We start from the raw sequence: 6,173 nt of genomic DNA on the forward strand, positions 1-6,173 counted from the left end.
ATGTTTTTCTGCGCTATGTAGCTGTTGATGTCTGTGGAGTTCTGTCTTCTGCTAATATAAGCTAGCCATGTATTGCATTGCTAAGAACAAAACACTGAGAAAAAACACTGATGAGCTGGACCCCAAGGATCTCAAAGTCTGTGACTCTATCTGCAATGAATCAGAAGATAAGAAATAATGCCGGAAGAAAGTAATAGGAGAATCAGAGAAAATAATGGAACAGATTGAAGAGAGAAATAGATGTCCATGCCATTTCTGGACAAGAACATTTCTTACTGCTGGCAGTGATCAGGAAAAGAATGCAACTGTGGCAGGATATTACAAAGATGAAGAATGCAAAAATGAAAGGGGTTTAATTGCAAGTTTCATTTTTTAAGTTCATTTTCAGGCTAGACAGAGGCACCTACAGTACCTTGTTGGTTAGCTTTGCATAGAAATAATATGTGTTAGTCAACCTAATTTAAATATGTTACCATTTCCTAATTTTAGAGGAAATAATACTTTAATTTTGCCTGAATATTCAGGAAATAATGTTATACTAACCCATGCTTAATCTTCAAAACATTGATTTTCTTGCTTATTTGTCTAATTCAAAAATGTCTCCAGCTGCAACTGGAGCTTTCACCCAGAACTATGGCTTAGTTCCTTTGTATTTGTGCATGATGTTGTCACCAGGTTAAATGTTACCTCTTCTCATAACAAGCAACGTTTGTCATCCTCCTGATGAACTCCCCTTCTTCCCAAGACTATGAATATGCAAAATTTAATCTTGTAATTTCAGATAATTGGAGTAACTAGCTCCAGTGTGGCAGCAGAGCTGAAAGGAGTTACACAAAACAAAACAAAACAAAGCAAAACAAAACAAAACAAAACACAAAAAACCAGAAAAACAAACAAAAAAAAAAGAAAGAAAAAGAAAAAGAGGATCCAGAATACCTCTTCTCTGTATGCAATATATGGCACAAAATAACATGAATATTTCAAGCAAATATGCACGCTAAAAGAAAATCATGCCACTTAAAATAACTTTGAAAGTTTCTTTGGACTTATTCTAACATATACAGGTATGAACATACATGTTACAGAAACACAAATATTAATTTTTAAGATTTTTGGAAATATCAAGTATGCAATCTGAAGCTTTTTGCATTCTGTGAGAGTGTAGGACAGCTTTAAAACTTGTCCAGACAATACATTAGGTACTTGGGGGAAAAAAAAAAGCTAAGTTAGTATTTCATAGCAGTGATGGATTGTTCTGATCAACTCTCCATGAAACCTCTGCCTCCTTGGGCAAATGAACTCTTTCACCCAAAGCCGGCATCTTTATTTCTTCCCTGGCTGCCAAAAGAGTGCCTGTGAACTGGGGGAGTCTGTAGGCATGAATGCCTTAGGCAGAAACCTAAGCCCTAGGCTTTATTCTGCCTTATATTTGTTTCTAGTGAGTACTATCACAGTGTTAACCACAGTTTGACTTTTAAATTTTCTCTACTGAGAAATTTCAAGCCAGGAGGAAAGCAATATCTTTTGCTTACTCTCAGTGGCAGCAGTAATTGTCCTTCAGGCAGCCCAGCTCTCCTGCTTCTCCTGTGAGGAGTCAGGCCCTTACATGCATTGCACAGCACTGACCAAGGCACACATGGCAAGAGAATGAAACACATCTATCACCAAAATGGTCACCAAGTCACCACACCACACCTTATGACAAATTCTGTCTTTAAATGTTGTATGCAAATCATCCTGGTTTATAAATACTTATTTGTGAAAAAAAAATTACTTTACTGATGTCTGTAGTATTTCTTACACCAAATGTTTACTCACAAAGCCATGCTATGCACAGTGTGGGTTATGCAGACAAGATAGTGGTAGCAACCCTCATTTGTTTCTCTATGACTTGTTTTATTGCTTCTGGTCATTTAACCTCCTAGACAAGAAGAGTTTTCTGCAATATTCTCAAAATGATAGAGAAGGAGGCGCCAAGAGGTGCGCTGTAATTTATCCATAAAATCCTAGTGATACCTTTGATTAGCAGTACACCAAATCTTTTGTCCTGCTATCAGCCTGAAAAGTTCCTTTTTCAAACACCATGTAAAAAGGCTAATTTGTCAGAATACGAGTGTTTTGCCATGTAGCAGATGTAACGCCAAAGGATTGACAAATGTGAGTTTAAATAACACACTATGGCAATCATCTGTATTGACTGCAAGAACCCTTTAGGATTCCTCTTTTAATTGGTGCTGCATTTGTTCCACTGCCTTGAGAATTGTTATGACAATAGTTACGGCTGCAATTGAAGAGAGCGCAATAGCAAAGAAATACTCATGCCTCGGTTGGTCTTGCACTTCTTTTATTACATTAATACAAGTACCACTCAAGCATTTGCAAACTCTTGCAAAAAAAAATGTGCTCATATGTCAAAAATCCCAGTCATCTGAACGGTGCAGTTTGGTGCCACTTATATGCCAGCTTGCCGACTCTGAAGTTGTCTCAAAATGATTTCTGGAAAAGAAGTACAAGTCTTTCTGTTATGCATCCTAGGGGAAAAAAAGACCAATGAATATTTTTTAACATACAACATGATCAATAATGTTACTTTAATAATTATGACAGCAGTATATTTGGCATGCATAGGCTAACTTTTCTTCGGAACCTTGGATAATTGGGAAAAAGTTTTAAATATAGTCTTTGAAGCTGAAGTACTTTTAAAAAAAAATTTAGCTATCTTAAAATTCCCTCTTCTGGTTTCACCAGGGACAAATATTTTGTGTGGTTATAGGCACATAGTTACTGAATATTCATATACAATCTTGTCTGGACATTACAAAACCAGAATTCAGCTTCATCATAAGGATTGCAAAGATTGGGCAGTATTTGAAGTTTAAGTATAAATGGGCAGTACTGGATTATAGTATGAAACTGACATATGTTAGTATGAAACACATATGTTAAGAACTATTAATTTGAATAGACTTTCTTTTGAAAGCCTTGTCAGTTGAATCTTTCATGAGATGTAATGGAGAGTTATATAGATAGTGTTCAAAGAGGAGGTTAGAGAGCAAGGAAGGGCCTGGACAGGCAGCCTCTGAATACTGGCAAGGCTGAGGCTGTTCTAGGTCAAATAGCTGAAAATAGGCTTGCACATGCTGTGAATGTGTGTATGGGGAACATTTTCCAAAGAACCTTTCAGTGGTAAATTGCCCACTGTTTTAGGATCTTCACCTAGTTTTGTTCAGAATAAAAACCTACTTTGTCCCCCAGCTCAGTGCCATATACTCTCACTGAAGCAGTACAGTCATGTAGACAAGATGAGCTGATTTTGGTATATCAGCTTTTCATCTGAATGGACTGGAGATAGTCCAATAGGCTTGGACTGTGTACTCTTTAGTCTCTGTAACACTATTACTTTTCTCTTGCTAGTTGCATCCAATTCTGTGCAATTTTTGAATCTCAGAGGGCAAACTTTTGATTTTGTCACAAGTAATTTTTTATCCTTAATAGTTCTCTGGATGCTTTTCCTGTCTTTAAATTAAGATCCCTTTAGTGCCCTCAAATAATCATTGGTGTAAGCAGAACAGTAAAGTTAATCAAACATAAATGTCTCCAGTGCTGTCAAGTGTGTATACCAGTTGGAAAGTGGTTTTTAAGGAAAGAGCAACATACTAAATAATACTTTACATTCAGTTATAACTATAAATGACATAAATGTCTTTCTATAAAAACGAAAATAACATTAAAATGTTCAATATATTAATATTGCTTATTATATGTATTACATGCTGTTTATTAATTACATAACAATATAATTAACAATTAATGAAATGGCTATATTAGGTAAAGGTACATTAATTAGGCAGATAGTGTTAACTGTGCAGCATTTTGGATAAGAGATTGTATGGTAGGGTATAACTTGTTAGTGTCTTTATAATATTGTTACTTACTCTGAATTTTAAAATCAAGAAACAGTAGAAATGCCAAAATGAAGTCTGTTTAACCTTTATGTCATCCAGTGGATTATAGTGATACAGAATGTGGTTTGGCAAAACACAAGCACTGTTGTTATTCAGCTAAAAAAGTCACTTCGATGCTCAGAGGAAGCCGCTTGGAACTTTTCCTTAGTCCCCCAAAGAAGGTACTTCTGTGTTGTAAATGCAAAGTGCTGAGTAGGTGACATAATGTCCCAATATTTGTTTTGATTCCTCCTAGTCATTGTCTGATTTCATCTTGCTTACTGTATGTAATCTGAACCTTGTGTCCACAATTAAATGAGTTATTCCCTTTATGCTTGTTACCATAGGATCAGAGCAGCCTACAAACACAAACGAGTTGGCCATCTCAGCTCCCAGATACAGTACTTTGTAAACTTCATAAATATTTGTCCCAGAATTTACAGAGGCAGCCACTAAACTGTTTCGTTACCTGTGTTATTCGCTGGAGATGTCCTGCTGCCTTCAGCTGCCCTGACTTGTCAGCATCTACGAAATGCAGACTGTGGCTGCCTTGGGCTGGGGACCCGGAAAGCAGGCAGCATATCATTAGTGGTCCAGTGTGGTTGTTTACCTAGTATAAAATTAAAGTCCACAAATCTGCAGTCTGGAATCAATGTGCACGACGGTCTGTACTTTTCATCACTTTCCTAAGTTTATAGCTATCTGTTTGAATTTCTATTGTTAACCTCATCCCTTGAAATAATGCATGCAGTTCTTTCCTTTATATATACACAAGCTTCATGGGAAAATAGTAGTGCAATTCCTTCCAAGGGACAAGGTGTGCCAGTCAAGTTGAATTCTTTATGTATGTGCTCTATAAATGCCAATATGTCAGTCTTCTCATGTGTAACACCAAAAGACATTCAGAAAACTTAAGAGAGCTGCTGTGATTAATATCTATTTACTTACTAGGCAAGCAGAGGTCAACAAACATACTTTATTTAAGGGGTTTTTTTCTGCATTAAACTAATGTGAAGAGTAAAAATATTTTCATTTTCATTGGAGGAATCATGATTGCATCTAGGTTGTGGTACATACCACTCCCATAAAAAATGCACTTGTTTATAAAAGATTATAAACATTTGATTAGAAAGAAAATATTTCTTCACAGAACAGGTCTGTCAGAATTTTGTTTCACATCCTCTTTTATTTGAAGATTCATTAAATAATCCTTTTAATTTTTCACCTTTGATAATGGTAGAATTTTAAGGTTTTCTTTCCGGGTTTTTGCTTTTGTTTTTACATAAGCAATTTTTTTAAAAAATTAATATTCTGTCTACACTCATGGTTTGGTTTTTGTCTGTTAGACCAGAAACTTCCAGAATCTGTATTTCTTACAACAGTCAAATATCAGTTATCTGGATAGCAGATTATTTATGTGAATTATGGAAGGACTGCTAAAGTTTGGCACAAGCACCATTCTCACACCAGTTTACATCTGGGACCAGTGTCACCCCTGTCCTGCAGCAAAACACAAGAAAGAAACACCCTGGCATATGCAACCTGGTTTCCAGCAAGCCCATCCAGGTCAGGTGCCTTCTGATCTCATATTGAAGACCAGGGCTGCTGGGGAGTACAAATACACCCCACCCACAGATCTCGGAGTCCCAGAAGCTTGTTAGGTTCAGTGCAAACCCATGGGAACACCTGGACCTGGCTGGGCTTTAGCACAGTGTTGAGTCCAGCAACAAGCCAGAAGCTGGGAGACCAATGCTGATCCCAAGGGACAGGGCTGGTCCCTGCAGAGAACATTATCTACTGCATGTTTTTTCCTCTGAAGACTCAGTCTATGTTCCTATTTATCGTACCCAAGTCTCAGCACTTTCTGGCTTCTAGGAGGAGGTGCTGCCCTGAATGCATATTGGGTTTCGCATTTGCACTGTGTTGTGCTATGCTGGAGGCAGAACGTTCATCCAAAGCACCAGGGATAGCACAGAAGTACATTGCAGTTGCTCTGTGCAAGGCAGATGAGGCCAAAACTTGTTAATTAAAGAGTATTTATTTCCTGGTAGGGACACTGGTGGTGCTTTTAACCATATTCTCTCTGAGCTACCCATCCTTCATGCAGAGCACTCCTGCAGACGTTTCTCTTTGATCTGTAGATTATAGAAGGTGTGGTTGCATATTCTGAATTTATGTGTCTAGTTTACATGCTAAGAATCACCATTCAAAGGTGCCTCGATTCCTGCT

General features: G+C 37.3%; 1 protein-coding gene across 3 annotated transcripts in view; it reads left to right on the forward strand.

The window, feature by feature from the left end:
* GHR (growth hormone receptor) overlaps window positions 1-6,173 on the forward strand; it is a 161,911-nt gene that overhangs the window by 3,762 nt on the left and 151,976 nt on the right. The gene's annotated exons all lie outside the window — the stretch shown is intronic.

The sequence above is a fragment of the Corvus brachyrhynchos genome, unplaced genomic scaffold, assembly GCF_000691975.1.
Source record: "Corvus brachyrhynchos isolate BGI_N302 unplaced genomic scaffold, ASM69197v1 scaffold42, whole genome shotgun sequence".
NCBI classification, from domain to species: Eukaryota; Metazoa; Chordata; class Aves; order Passeriformes; family Corvidae; genus Corvus; species Corvus brachyrhynchos.